This window comes from Papio anubis, chromosome 7 (genome assembly GCF_008728515.1).
Source record: "Papio anubis isolate 15944 chromosome 7, Panubis1.0, whole genome shotgun sequence".
Lineage (NCBI taxonomy): Eukaryota > Metazoa > Chordata > Mammalia > Primates > Cercopithecidae > Papio > Papio anubis.
The window spans coordinates 11,217,475-11,232,711 of NC_044982.1; the positions used below are offsets into that span (position 1 = coordinate 11,217,475).

General features: G+C 49.1%; 1 long non-coding RNA gene across 12 annotated transcripts; it reads right to left on the minus strand.

The window, feature by feature from the left end:
• Positions 1-1,004: 1,004 nt before the first annotated feature.
• Positions 1,005-15,109, minus strand: LOC103886462. Of its 12 annotated transcripts, none has more exons than XR_002523501.2 (10): positions 14,992-15,109; positions 12,834-12,964; positions 12,673-12,742; positions 9,874-10,017; positions 7,907-8,031; positions 6,060-6,320; positions 5,775-5,985; positions 3,917-4,184; positions 2,668-2,783; positions 1,005-1,367 (listed from the first exon to the last, which is right to left on the minus strand). It is a non-coding gene; the product is annotated as an uncharacterized LOC103886462 (long non-coding RNA). The 12 variants fall into 12 exon arrangements; XR_002523499.2 differs by having other exon boundaries at positions 12,834-13,023; XR_002523497.2 differs by having other exon boundaries at positions 12,834-13,947.
• Between the last annotated feature and the right edge of the window lie 128 nt (positions 15,110-15,237).

The following is a 15,237-nucleotide window of genomic DNA, read 5'->3' on the forward strand; positions in this document are numbered from 1 at the left end:
GCCTTCAAAGCTCTCCTCCAGCACGTTGGCCTCCATGTGGGCTCCATGACCATGAGGCCATGCCATGTGTCTTTCCATCACCAGGTCTTTGATGGTAATCTGCTTTCTCGCCCCCATCTCAGAAAGCTCTCCCTATGTCAGGACCACCTCAAGGCCAGCCACGTGGCATGATGGAGAGAACACTGGCTTGGGAGCCTGGTGACAGAGGGCTTCCTCTGACTATGCCACTCTTGGGCTGGATGACCCTGGAGGAGTCACTTCTTGTGTCAGGCAGAGTTTGAGGGATGCAAGCAACAGAAACCAATCTGGCTGTAACCTGCATGGGAAAGGGCAGGCCCAAGAGGGTCTCGGAATTTAAAGGAAAGCAAAGGACCAGACTCTGAAGGCAGAATAAGGCTGTCTGGGGGTGGGTTTGGGGCTGGGATCCAAGAAGTCCAAGAAGCAGGGTCCCACAAGAGCATCTTCTCAGGACACGACCCCACGCCCCTCCTGGGGCAAATCAACTTCAGTCATTTCTAATGTTTCTGTCCTTATGCTTGAAACAGAAACTCCAGAGACTGAGAGAGATGGGGACAGTTAAAGGAGGTGGGCACCTTGACTGATAATCCCACCAGTCAGCCCATCACAGGGAAGAGGCAATTCCCCCAAAAGAGGTCAGGGTACCATGATCAGAAGGAATGGGAATCAACGTTGGGCAGGAAAATACCAACACATCTACACTCTCTCCTTCTGGGGGCTCAGTTTTCTCATCTGTGAAATGGAGACAGTGATACCTTGCAGGAGTGGTGTAGATTTGATGCATACCGTGGCATAGATGAACAGCAGTTGTTGTTGGTGATAGCGCACAGGGCATCGAGCAATACTGAGAGCATCCCTTATGTTGATGACTGTTACACTAGTTGTATTGTCATGCAGTTAGGACTGAATAAAGACTAGATGGTATTGGATGTTTGTCTGAGTCCCAGAGGTGTCTTCCTTTCATGAAGAAAGGAGTGAGACATATGGACATTCATTCTCATTTAATACTCAGAGCCAGTCCATTTTCCACATGGAAACAGCCTTGGAAAAATCAAATTGTTGGACAGTTGTGGGCATTGCTGGATCCACCTCAGGTCTGTGCTGCTCTGAAGTCATGGTGGCAGACACAGCTCTGGGTGATGCACGTTCCAAGTGAGCGTCCCCTAGAGTCCACCGGGGGTGCCGCATCCCTCCGCGTGGGCCTCCTGTGGAACTCCTCGCTGTGTTTCTTGCTCCCTAAGCCGTGAAGATGGTTCTGCTTTCCCTCTGGAAGAGTATTATGTGGATTCACTTGAAGTCATGTTTGGGGCAAACAGGGCACCAGATGCTGGAATGTGGTCACCTCCACTCTGCCAGAGAGGTATGAGGATTTAATCTTTGCTTTTCTTAAAAATAAAAATAATAATAATAATAATAATGGTTCTGAGGGCTGGAGGACATATAAAATCAAAGGGAAATTACAGGCAATGTGCAGAGAATCTTAGTTTCCAGATGCTTGTCAACCCACCTCGGGAAACAAGCCCTTCTCACAGGTAGGGGCTGCCAGAATTCCTTTCCGGCTGGAGAACATCACGGAGGAGAATTAGCGAGACCCCTGCCTTCTCACCTGGTACCCGGCACTGCATTTAGCAGCATTTAAGAAACAATCTCCCCATCACTGCTGATTAGGAGGAACATCAATTTTAATAGAGAGGTGTTACCAAAGTCTGGCCACATGGCCTAGCTGCAAAGGTCACCCTTTCTCAGAAGGTCTGCATTCCCTTCCTCCCCAAATCAGGCACTGGTGTGTGGGAGGAGCCAGCCTTTGCTACTGAGTGGCTGACCTCCATCACTTCACAGGGCCCGGGATCCTCCCAGCAGAGAGATCCCAGGGCAAGCAGAACCTGTCCATTTGTACAGGGCTGTGGCTGTGGGTCAGGTGAAGGCAGGGGTTACAGATTTTTCTGGAGCTAAAGCCCATCTAAAGCCTCTGGGAAGACGATGATCCCTCCCTTAACCACAAATTCCACTGACATGATGTACCCTAATGAGCGATTTCATGACTGTGTGCATTTTCAGCAACCAAGCAAACTTCAGTGCATGCAACATTGCAAGTTGTGAAAACAAAGAGAAGCTGGATGTTTGAGTGGAGGCCCAACCCTCTCGGCTGCAGAGCTTCTGCCAGTGCTCTTTCCCTAAGATTCACTGATGCTGTCAGGGAGGAAGACACGGACTCACGCCTCTGCGTTGGCTGGGCTAGATAATCTAGGATGGCCTCATGTGTGTGCCAGTTAGTGTCCTGTTGCTAGGGGCAGCTTGGTTCTCCTCCGTGTGGCCTCTCGAGGAGGCTAGCTTGGGTTCCTCCCATCAATGTCCCATCAATGTCTCAGAGTTCCAAGTGCCACAAAAGAGGGCAAAAGTCTGAATGCACGAGCACTTTTTAAGCCTCTGCCTCTGCCATGTTTGCTAATGTCCATTGGCCAGAGCAAGTCATGGCCAAGCTCAGAATCAAGAGGTGAAGAAAGGAACCCTACCTTGGCCGAGAGGAGTTACTGAGGCCATGTCTTTGGAAACAGTCTACCACCCTGCCCCACCCACACCCCATACAGAGAACAGTTTCCCTGTTAGATATTCTCACCACTCCCTGAACTTTCTCTCCAGGGCACTTACCCGCTGTAGTTGACTATTTGTACACTGAGTGGCTTGTTGTCTTTCTCTCCCATATCCCTGTTCCACCATGCGGGCGGGGGCTGATGTGTGTCCGTCCGCGCCAAGCACAGTGGCTGCTACATAGTGGGTACCAGTAACTACTGGTGAAGGAAGCAGGAAGGAGAGAAGGAAAAAAAAAGAAAAAGAAGACAGGGAGGGCAGAGGGAGAAATAGGGAGGAAGGGAGGAAAGAGGGCAGGACAAAAGGAGGGAAGGAGTCCTGGAACAATGGGGGCACTTCTTAGGCAGAGGACTAACTGGAACCTCTCTGGGTAGCGGGTGCCCTGAGCATCCCCCAAGCCCACTGCGCTGCTTTTAGCCTCCATATCTTGGCTCCTCCTGCCCTCCCACCTGGCTACCCTCCCACCCTCTTTCCTCTGCTGGCTCAGCCCTGGGTTCCTTCCATGTGCATCTCAAGGGTCTCTCTCCACTCCCAACAGCTTCCCCTCGACCCCTTCCTCCTGAGCATCTGCCTGGCTCAGGCAGCCCCCCACACCCCCGCCTAATGCTGCCCAAGCTGTCCTGCACATGCGCCTCTCAACTGAGCTCCGCACTGGCCCTTTGAGAAATCTAGGACAGGCATATCGATCTTTCCATCCCATTGATGAGAACTCAGGTTCAGGGAGGCTGGATGTCCACGGTCACCCTCTAGGACCAGAGTCAGTCTGGTTCAATAGTCCCCAGACTGCAATGCCTGTGGTGAGGCCTCAAGGTCCTGAAGGAAGGGGCTCCATGCTCTCTGTCTTGGTGAGAGTGGATGCCTGTGCCAGAGCACCCAGGATTCTGACCTCTGGGCAGTGGCAGACAGAGGGCAGCCAAAAGGCCAGACGCAGAGCCTGCCATCTCCTAGCCCGCAAGGGCTTCTTCCAGAATGACTGGGCCCTAGGGCAGGCCTGCAGCCTCCCAGGTGACACCTCCATGGCACCATCTCTGCCATGGAATGTCTTCTTTAGAAAAGAGATGAGCCCATTCTCAAAAGGGGAAGGGGCTTCCAAGGCCACGCAGCAAATTAGGGCAGCCCGAACTCCAGACTGAGTCTCCTGCTGTCCCTGCAGTCTCATCCTGTCCTTCCTCACTGCCTTCCCAGCCCTGCCTCCTTCCCACCTCCACAGGGCTTGTGACCAACTGAAGGGGATTAGACTCATTAGCAAGAGGCCAGTTCCTCAATCCAGGCGCAGGAGGGAGGGGAGTGGTAGAGGGAGCAGACCCACCCAGCAGGTGATGGATCTCACAATAGGTATTTGCCGCATATCGGTGACTGTCTTCAGAACTACACCTCTGTCCACACTGCTTGATGTACATGAGTGTGCTGGTAGGTACATCCTGGGGACGGGTGCTTGAAGTAATATAATTAGCAAGCAGATCCACAGGGCAGTGAGTCTCGGATCTGGTCAATCATGGCTTTGCTAAATTGGCACCGGAGGCTGTGGCTAATCAGCATAGGAGATGTTGCCAGTGCCTTTTCATTGGTGAAATGAGCTGTACAAAAAAAAGGTGGTTGGCTCCCAATATCATGCAGTACCCTCCTCTCTTTGTGAACCAAGCTCAAGAATCCCCCCGGCTCCATCTGGGCCAGCAGCTGCCCACTGAATAGAAGGCACTGAGTTTACTGGAAACCTCAGGACCTGCCTTCACCGGGGATCCTGCCCTCTCCAGGGTCCTGCCTTCACTAGCGATGTTGCCTTCAGAAAATGCTTGCACTTGCCTGGGAGTGACACTGGCCTGCAGGGTCTGGTCAGATGCCCCCAAGGATAGTGCATGGTCCTTGCTGCGTGCCTACTCTGTGCCAGGAAATTCTTGACATCATGTATATATTACTTCATGAAAAATCACTGCTATCTGGGTGTGGTGGCTCATGCCTGTAATCCCAGCACTTTGGGAGGCTGAGGCGAGCAGATTGCTTAAGGACAGGAGTTCGAGACCAGCCTAGCCAACATGGCGAAACCCTGTCGCTACTAAAAATACAAAAAATTAGCCGGGTGTGGTAGCACATGCCTGTGATCCCAGCTACTCAGGAGGCTGAGACATGAGAATCACTTGAACTTGGGAGGTGGAGGTTGCAGTGAGCTGAGATCATACCACGGTACTCCAGCCGGAGTGACAGAGAGAGACTCTGTCTAAAAATAAATAAATAAATAATAAAAGTCACTGCCACCTTCATTTTACAAGAGGTACCAAGTGGATGTGTTGCATCCCCAGAGCCTCACAGGGAGGAAGTGGTGGAGCTGGGATTTGAACCCGGGCTGTTGTTTTTGTAAAGGATCAAATAAATAATGTGAATGTACTGATCTATGATAAGCTAGCTGCATGAGATGGAGACTCAAACACAGACGAAGCCAAAGCCGAGATGCAGAATTTGCTGAGAAATCTCATTGTATCTTACAAGCGCAAATTGCTAAGCCCACCATGTACCCAGGCTGTGCCGTCTGACTGAAGAGCCTGTGCTCTGAACACCATACAGCCTTCTTCCCGCAGCTCAGGAGCTGGAGGCCTACGGGAAAACGGGCTCTAGATGGCTGAGTTTCAAAGGGAGCCTACAAGTGTCCCTCCCCAGCCTTGCACCTGCCGTGGCTCCATCACCAAGAACCCACTCTCCCGCTGGATTCGGCCCTCCACCCTTCCCTTCCAGCTCACATGCTTGCCCCAGGCTACACTGAGCTCCTGGACCACACCAGGCAGTTTCACACCCAGCAGCTTTGCTCACCGGGCTCCCTTCACTTCCCTTGGCCATTGCCCACCAGGTAAACATCCACTTATCTTTCCTGGCTTCATCAGGCCTCATCACCTCTACCAACAGTACAACACTGGACGGAGGATGCCCTTTGGGACACACCAGTGTGAGGCCACCCTCACCCTGCTGTGTGACCTTGGACAAGTGACTCAATTTCTCTGAACATCAGTTTCCCCATCAACAAAGTAGGAAAATGATGTCTACCTCATGGTTTGTGGCACAGGTTAGGAAAAATGCACATGAAGCCCCTGACAAGGCTTCTACTAAAAGCAAAACACGGTACTTATTTTTAGAAAGTGTTCCTGCCCTCTGCCCCAGTAGAACTGAACTCTACATACCTATATACATCTCAGACTCTGCGGACGTAGTTGTGTCTTTTTTTGTTAGCACTTCTCACCAGCTGGCATGTTGTATGTTTTCCTCTGTTTATTTTCTGTCTCCTTCATCGCCGGACCTCATAAGGTACAGCTCCTTGGGGGCAGGAATCTTGTCTGTCGTGTTCATCGCTGGATTCCAGGGCTTGGAATGCTGCCTGGCACTTGGTAGGCCCTACATTAAAGTTGGTTGGTGAAATGAATGCACAAATAAAGGAATAAAAAATGTACAAATGAACCCGTATCCACCTCCTGCATTAATCTTCTCCATCAATCTGTCCCCAGCTCCCAGCACAGTAACGGACACGTGTGTTCGGCTTGGATTATAGAACAAATCTTATCAATTCTTTGTTTATGCATTTATAAAACACAATTTCATGAAGCACTAAATCGGATCAGCACGAATGAAGCTTTCCAGATGGGCACTGAAGCGGGATTCTCTTTCTTCATGCCTTGCTTCCTCAAAACTGGCCCGCATCCTCCTCCCCAGCAGCGTAAGAACCGTCCAAACTGCCAAGCACAGAATCAAGAGCTAATTAATGAGACTGCTTTGAGCCACTGTGCTTTGCTTGCAGGTATGTTTGCCCCACTGCCAAGGCTAACTGATGCAACAGAGGAAGGGTTCCCCAAGGAGGGGATGGCTGAGCTAGATCTAAACAACCAGAAGGAGACTAAGAGAAAGCAGTAAATTCCAGGTGGAAGAATGTCGAAGGTGTGTGTAGGAAAGTCATTTGGAAGGAGATAGGACAGCACTTTAAAAAAAAAACAAAAACAAAACGCTTTATTGAACATCCAGCCAGAAAATGTACAATTGGCGAACTACCCCCTAGAGAATAATACACTTCTACAACCAGATCCGTATGAGAAACAAAGCATGACCAGCACCGCAGAGGCACTCCTTAAGCTCCTTCCCATTTCCCACCTCCCTCCAAGGCTAACCACTATCCTGACTTTTCTCATCACGGATTGTGTGTTTTTGAGCACTTTTTCAACAGGACTCTGCACTGTGCACTATTTTGTATCTGGCTGCTTTCACCCCATGTTAGGGTTGTGAGACTCATTCGTGTTGTTCTCTCCTCCTCTTGATAAATTGTATTCCATTATTTATCCATCCTCCTCCTGATGGATCTTTGGGCTGTGTTGGTTATGGAGAATAACACTGCCATGAATACTCCTGAACACATATTTCAAGGAATATATTTGTACACTTTTTTTTTCTTTTTTTGAGATGGAGTCACGCTCTGTCGCCCAGGCTAGAGTGCAGTGGCGTGATCTCGGCTCACTGCAAACTCAACCTCCCAGGTTCAAGCGATCCTCCTGCCTCAGCCTCCCAAGTAGCTGGGATTACAGGCCTGCACCATGACACCCAGCTAATTTTTGTATTTTTAATAGAGACGGGGTTTTGCCATGTTGGCCAGGCTGGTCTCGAACTCCTGACCTCAAATGATCCACCCACCTCGGCCTCCCAAAGTGCTGGGATTAACAGGCATGAGCCACCATGCCTGGCTGATATTTGTACACTTCTGGTGAGTGCAGACTACCAGTGAAATTCTTGGGTCATATGGTTTGCACATAAAGCAGCTCTTTAGAGGAACTGAAGGGAACAGGTGGCTTGAAAGAGGAGGGGGGAACCAATGAGAGGAGGGGTCAAACTTTCTCAAGCACTGTGAACATGGCAATGAGGCTGATTTTCATGAGATGTGCAGAGGGAGGCCAGGGAGTGACATGCTCTGATGACATTTTAAGATCACCCTGGGGAGTGTGGTTGAAGACCATCATAGGGAACAAGGAAACAGGCAGGTGGTGGTGGAGGGAAACTAAGGGAGAGGTGACCACGACCTGGACCAGAGCGCCGTGGAGATGGAGAGGAAAGGATCGTGCTCTAGTTAGCTAGTACTGCATAACAGAGCTGAGCAGCTTAAAACTAAGTAATGAATTTTCTCCAAGGATTTTGGGGGTTGACTGAGTTCTGCTGGGAAATTGTTGTATGGAATCTCTCATGCTGTTGCAGTCAGGTGATAGCTGGGGCTGTAGCCAGGCCAAAAGCTCAGCTGGGCTGAAGATGAGCTCTTGCCTGAGGTGGTTGTTTCACTTACCTGCTTGGCTCCTGGGCTGAGATGGCTGAAGCAGTTGGGGGCTGGTGGGACCTATGTCACCCCATATGCAGCTGACTGGGCTTCCTCATAGCATGGCACTCTCGGATTTATTAAATGGAAGAAGCCTGTGACCAGAGCGAGTGTTCTAAGAGGCTAGGACAGACACTGCAAGGCTTCTTATGACCCAGCCTCAGGGGCTCCCAAATATTGCATCCACTACATTCTCTTAGCCAAGCAAGTCATTAAGTCCAGCTGAGGTAGGAAGCAGGACTCGACTCTGAAGGTGGGGCTCAGATACTGGACCAAACTGGACTCAGATACTGGACTAGCTGAAACAGGTTGGGACAGAAGCACTTCCCCATAAGACACCCCACCAGTGTGCCATGTGAGTTTACCATTGCTATGGCAACACCTGAAGGTTACCACCCCCTTCCATGGCAATGACCCAGCAATCCAGAGGTTACCACCCTTTTCCTAGAAATTTCTGCATAAACTGCCCCTTAATTTGCAATATAATTAAAAGTGAGTATAAATGCAACTGCAGAACTGCTCTGAGCTACTATTCTGGGTACACTGCCCATGGGGTAGCCCTGCTCTGCAAGGAGCAATGCCTTTGCTGCTGCTGTTGTATGCTGCTGCTTCCATAAAAGTTTCTGTTTAACACCACCAGCTCACCCTTGTATTCTTTGCCAGATGAAGCCAAGAACCCTCCTGAGCTAAGCCCCAATTCTGGGGCTCACCCGTCTTGCAACACAGCCCAGTTTCAAGGGAGGAGAAATGAGATTCTCCTGTTTCATGTGAGGAGCAACATGCCCCTGTGGGAAGGGAAGGATTGGTGGAGGTCCTCTTTGGATGACATTGGCTACCAAGGATGGATTTGGACTTTTTGCTGGCTTGGATAAAGGCTTTTCTTTTCTTTTCTTTTTTTTTTTTTTTTGCTTTGTTTTAGAATTTACACGTTGAAATCAATTTGAACAGCAGGAAACATACATACTTTTCCAGCATAGCCACAGTGTTTGGGATGCTCAGGGGTCAGAGGCAGAAATGCCCCCAGCATTTCACACAGAAGAAACCTTTCTGCAGAGGGCAATGGAGAGACTTTTGGCTCCTGGCCTAACAGGGAAAACTTGCCCCTTGCGTTCTTTGTTTACCTAAGACCAACAATTGACTGAAAGTATTTCTTAGTGAATTTCTAACTCGAACTATTCTCCTCAAAGGCTGCTGCTGCAGAGCAGAAAGATCAGACTTGGTTTCTGCAAAACATCTGGACTCCAGTTCCTTCTTGGCTAACCTAATGACTTATGTGACCTTGGGGACATTACTAAACTTTTTTGTCCTTAGTTTCCTCATCAATAAAATCAGGATGATAACAGTACCTCCTTGGAAGAGTTGTTGAGAGCATTAAATGAGATAATACATACAAAGCGCTTGACTCAATCCTTGGGAAACAGTGAGTTCTTGGTCAATGTCAACCGCACAGTAAGTTAATAGATGCACAACAAATTTGTTGTAATTGAGTTGTCCATGCAAAGAATGTCAGCTCGAAGCACTGGCTCAAGGATTTTATCTGTGCCACACTTTACTATTTATTTATTTATTTAGAGATGGAGTCTTGCTCTGTCACCCAGGCTGGAGTGCAGTGGCACGATCTTGGCTCTCTGCAACTTCTGCCTTCTGGGCTCAAGCAATTCTCCTGCCTCAGCCTTCCGAGTAGCCAGGATTACAGGTGCTCACCACCATGCCTGCCTAATTTTTGTATTTTTAGTAGAGATGAGGTTTCGCCATGTTGGCCAGGCTGGTCTCAAACTCCTGACTTCAGGTAATCCACCCTCCTTGGCCTCCCAAAGTGCTGGGATTATAGGCGTGAGCTTCCTGGGACTATCAGCAATAAAGTTTGCTTTTGATTCCAAATGTTAAAAAATTACATATATATATATATATATAATCTGCAATGCTGTTGCAAATACCTCATATACAGTGCTTTCTCTCCCTCCATAGTATCCTATCTCTCTTCACATCTTTACATTGCCAATATCTCACACTTTGTAGGTGGGAAAGTTTATCATTTGCTTCACTGGGAGATGTATACTCTTTAAATAGTGTTCTAATGTCTGCAAAAAAAAAAAAAAAAAATTAGCAAACCTGTCTCTAGGGAAGCAGCCTTTGACTGTTCAAACCTGGGAGAAATGAAGGGTTTTATTTGTGGAAATTGGGGCATCCGGTGCTGTCTACTTAGGGAAGCAGGATTTTTTTAACCACCCACCAACACCTACACACACCCAAAAAATTAATAAAATCTCAGAGACTATATTCATCTTTTACTTATAGGTAATCTCCCAAGTTCAGGGGAAGTTTTTCTTCTGAATGTTGTTCACGCTGTACCATGGAAATGATCTGAATCTTACCAAAGAGCCTCACTGAAACATCTCTTCTCTGTATGCACATCTTTGATCTCACACAATCCTTCCAGGTAGGGACACTGGGCCCCATTTTACAGACGAGAGCACAGAGGCCAGAAGAAATTAGGAACTTGCCCAAGGTCACACAGCTTGTGAGTAGCCACTTCTGTCTGCTGTCTACTGCGCCACACCCACTATCCTTTTGCCTGAGCCTGGATTCTTTCTCTTTCTCTTTCTTTCTGTTTCTTTTTCTCTCTTTCTCTTCTCTTCTCTTTTGTCTCTTCTCTTCTCTTTTGAGACAAAGTCTTCACTCTGTTGCCAGGCTGGAGTACAGTGGCGCAATCTCGGCTCACTGCAACCTCTGCCTCCCAGGTTCAAGTGATTCTCCTGCCTCAGCCTCCCAAGTAGTTGGGACTACAGGCGCGACCACATCTAGCTAATTTTTTAATTTTTAGTAGAGACAGGGTTTCACCATGTTGGCCAGGCTGGTCTCCATCTCTTGACCTCGTGATCTGCCCGCCTCAGCCTCCCAAAGTGCTGGGATTACAGGCATGAGCCACCGCACCCGGCCGAGCCTGGATTCTTTCTACGTCTCAGCACTCTCTCTGCTACCAGCCTTTGCATTATATCCCACAGGATTCCTGGAGGTAGGTGGCAATGGGTGAGAAAAGTTTAGCAGGAAAACCTCGGCAGACAGGCTGACGGCCAGCACTCCCAAGGCACAGGTGAGACCCTGGCTATCTTGAGGAGCTTGGCACTCAATGAGCATTAGGAGTTACTGCTTGGTGAAGTTTAAATATTTGTTTATTCATGTATGCAACTAACATTTACTGAGCTCCTACTATGTGCTCAGCACGGTACTGGGCTCTGGCGTTGCACAGATGAATTAGACAGGTCTGCTTGCAAGGCATTGTTGAGGAGTGTGCAGTATAGTGGGTGTAACAGACATACAGAAGTCCTAGAAGCAAAAGTGTATGGACAGGGCGTTGCCAAGTTCCTCAGCCAGCCGCCAGGTACTGCTGATTCCACTGTCTGAACAGCTAGAGAATCCATCTTCATGACCACCCCTCTGGCAAAGGCTGCCACTGCCTGACACCCATATCACCAAGGCCAGCAGGGCCACCTGACAGCCTGCCTCACTCCTCTGATCACTTCTCCACACCACAACTAAAGGGACAATCTGATTCCTGTTTAAGTCCTCCAAAGGCTCCTTGATGTCCTTTCCATAAGGGCTAAACTGCAGAGCCAGGCTACACTGTAGAGAGCTGGACTCCCACCTCACAGGTGGATTCTGGGTCTTGTTCACAGTTGGGTGCTAGCACGGGGCCAGACCCTAGGTGACCAATGATTCCAGGGGATCTTTATGATATAGTGCAGCCTGGTGACATCATAATGCAAGCCCCCTGCCCAGGAGATGTTTTTGGTCCATTTGAAGGATAATCATTGGTCAGTCTAGCTAGCATCACTTAATCAGATTAATTTGAAATTTCTAGAGATTTGTATATGCTGGTGAGCATTCTGATTTGAAGGAGTTAAGATGTTAAAAAAATACGACATAAACATATGACTAACACCACTTGCTAAGCATCAGTCTGGCCCACAGCAGGAACCTTTATGCAGTCATATTTGGGAGAGATGCGGGTAGGCAGTAAGAGCTACAGGACAAAGACTGGTTTTGCCTTGCTCGGTGATCTTGGGCGGGTTACTTAGTAGCTTTAAGCCCCATCTAAAACTGATCCCTGCCTCCTTGGCCTCATGAAGTAACTTCAAAGACCAGATGAACACTAGCCAAGGGCTGTCCAGACCCTAAAGGGTTGTACACATGTGAGGGCTTGAGGCTGTGACCAGAGAAGGCAGCATCCCCCTTGCCAAAGCCCCCAACACACTCCTCTCCTGGAAGTGGCTGGGAGGGTGCACTGGGGTCATCTTCACTGTCCTATTCTTCCTCAAAGTGGGTCTGGGATGAGGAGATGCAAACCTCTACCTGGGTTTCCTGCCAGAATTCATCAGTTCCCATAAGCAGAGGCAGGAAGACCATTTGGCCATCCATCATGAGACAGGTTGCAGGGAATCTGGACCTGTCTGGACCATGTTTTAGAAGCCCTTACATGGGAAGAGACGTTAGACTTAGTGATCTTTAAGGTTCATTTCGGGGATTCTCTACAATTCTCTGACTTCAAGTCCCTTCCCTCAGCAGAAATCAGTTTTAAACAATGACAAGGATTCTAGCAGGATTGGTCAACTTCTATAATCTCCAGTTTCTGGAAACTCCCAGGAAGCCACGCCTTCAGGCAGAATACTTCTCCTTCCCCCCAAAAAAGTGCAAAAGAAAAAGAGTACTGTTGATTCACGAAATATGCCAAATACCTAATTCCTTCTGAAAGTCACACACCCTTCTTTCCCAGCCAGAACTCCAGATCCAGGAGGCTGTACACACCTAGAGGAAGGGACATATCATAGATTGTTATGTACCTGGTTCCCAAAAGCAGATGCTTTGCCTACTGCACATATGCAAACTTCTTAATCACCTTTCCAGGAGCGTACTGGGGCCTTGGACATGAAGGTCAATTGTGTTTTCACTTTGGTCCTCTGCTTTCTGGGTTCAGGCACATAGTGAGAGTCATTCATTCATCCACCCATTTAATGTTGAGACTTCTCCCTGTGCCAGACACAGAGCAGTCCTTGTTTTCATGTACTTCACAATTTATTGGGGAAAACCTTCAAGTAAACATAATTATAGTAACACAATTATGGGGAAACAGAATTGCAGAGTTCATGGAATATTATGTGATTGTACCTAATATTATGGGAATTGTACAAGACAGGCACCCAGCTGGGCCTAGTGGTGTTGAAGTCTCTGAGGTGCACATCATTAGGCAGGAGTAAGCTAGGTAAAGGGGAAGTGCAGGGAGCAGGGGAAGGGCGTTTCAAGGGGGACAGTTGAGCAAAGGTCTGGAAGTGACTGGATGTGGCCAGGACCTGCGGCAGCTCAGCACTGCTGGCTCAAAAAGTGTACAGCCAGGATTGAGGGGCACAGATCAATCACAGATGACTTTTGTGACCCACTGAGGAGCCCAGAGACACTGTAGGAGACAGGGGTGATATTGACACACGAGTTCAATGAATATTCAAGTACCTTTTAGAGGCCAGCCTCATGCTCAATACTGGCTTCTATTGCTTTTTGAAAAACACCTAAAATTCTTTCCACCTTATTGCAAAGCAAAGAAGTTCTTTAGGCTGAAAGTCGTCTCTGAGTTGGTGCTCAGTCAATGGCGATCATAGTCCGTCCCTGCCAGGGAGCTGTTGCTGCCTGGGTAATGTTCCCTAAATGACGTGGCTGTCCATTCCCAAGATCAGTCATCTTTGCATCATGAAAAATGGCCCATCCCCGTAGCTAACATCCACAGGGCACGTCGCTTAAAGACAGATTCCCTGTGACCTGTCTCATGATGGAGAACAACGCCGATTCTCTTAGCTCTTTGCTTTGTAAAGAAAATGGTTTTCAGCACAACTTCACCCCACAGCAATTATGGAAAATAAATTGAAGTGTAAAAACAGGGAGACGGCTAGCAGATGGGGCAAAATTAGCCTGGCTGCTACTACCACACTGGCTCCACACGACGCAGAAAGAGATCCTGCTCCCTGGAGTGTGAAATGACCACAAGATTAAGAATCAAGGCAGCGGGGAGGAAGTTTCTGCCTGAAGCCCAAGCACCCAGGAGCCCCTGATGGGGCCTCCACTTCTGTCTCCACAGATGCCACCTTCCCCCGCCCAAACTGCTGTCCCAGTGGTGGTTCCTCTCCTCCTTCTGAGCTCAGCTCCAAGGCCAGCCTTTAGAGACCTGTGCTGCCCTCCACCCCCATTCACAGTTCCTTAACCCAAACTGACTTTCTCCTTTCTAGAGTCCACTTTAGAAATCTCCTTCCCTTGTTTAATGGCTACCCTAAGCCCCTGCCCCCATGGATGACTTCAGGGTAGACTCACCCTCCTTCAGAGCCCTGCCTCAAGGGCACAGGTCTGTCCTTCACGGGGACCTCTATAGCTACTGGGTAATTAGTGAGCAGCGGGGTTTCCCAGATTCATTGCTGTGAACAGAGCAGTGATGCACCTAGGCCCATGTGTTTCAACGCCCAGTGAGCCCTGTCCATTTTTTCCCCCCTCTTGGAACACTGAATATTTAAAGCCATTGTCTTTGTGGCCTTAGTTGTCACAGAAGGGGACCAAGCGCTGAGCTGGGAGCAGGGGGCTGGGACTTCCTGCTCCTAAGTAATTCCTCAGCCCTGGGCAAATTCGGCAACTGGAGGGTCTCACTTTTAAGGAGTGTAAACCACATGGTGGGCCCCAAACAAGATAAGATCCTGGAATTCTCTAGAGTTCAACAGTGGAGGTGGGGAAGGAGGGGACCGGAAGGCCTGTCCTGGCATTTTCAGTAATTTCAGTAATTTCCACAGGAAGTTCTGTCCTGGCATTTTCAGTAATTTCAAGTGACCCCAGAGACAGCCACTTGGAGACTCAGTGGCCGGAGACCCCACAGCGTACCCCAGCTCTTAGGAGCTGGCCTGCTTCTTGCTCTTTCCTAGAAGCTGGAGTCACATCACTGGACCGGAAAAGGGTCCTGGTATCTAAACCAACGAAGAAGGCCCTTCTCCCACAGCCCCCCACTTTGGAGACTCCCACAACTTTACCTCTACACTAGTATAACCCCCGACCCAGGCCCTCGACGCTCCCCGTAGGGCTCCCAGGATTCGGGGATGGGTAGGACTCGGGTCCTGGTCCCTCCAAGTGGGGGTTGCCTCTCAAAAAATGGGCCCGGGGACCACTGGAACCCAGGACTGGGGCGTCTTATTCCGGACAGGAGGGAGGGGTTGCCTCCTAAGACCAATTGCTAAAGGGCCGCGGGCCACACTCAGATTAAAACATCCCTGGCCACC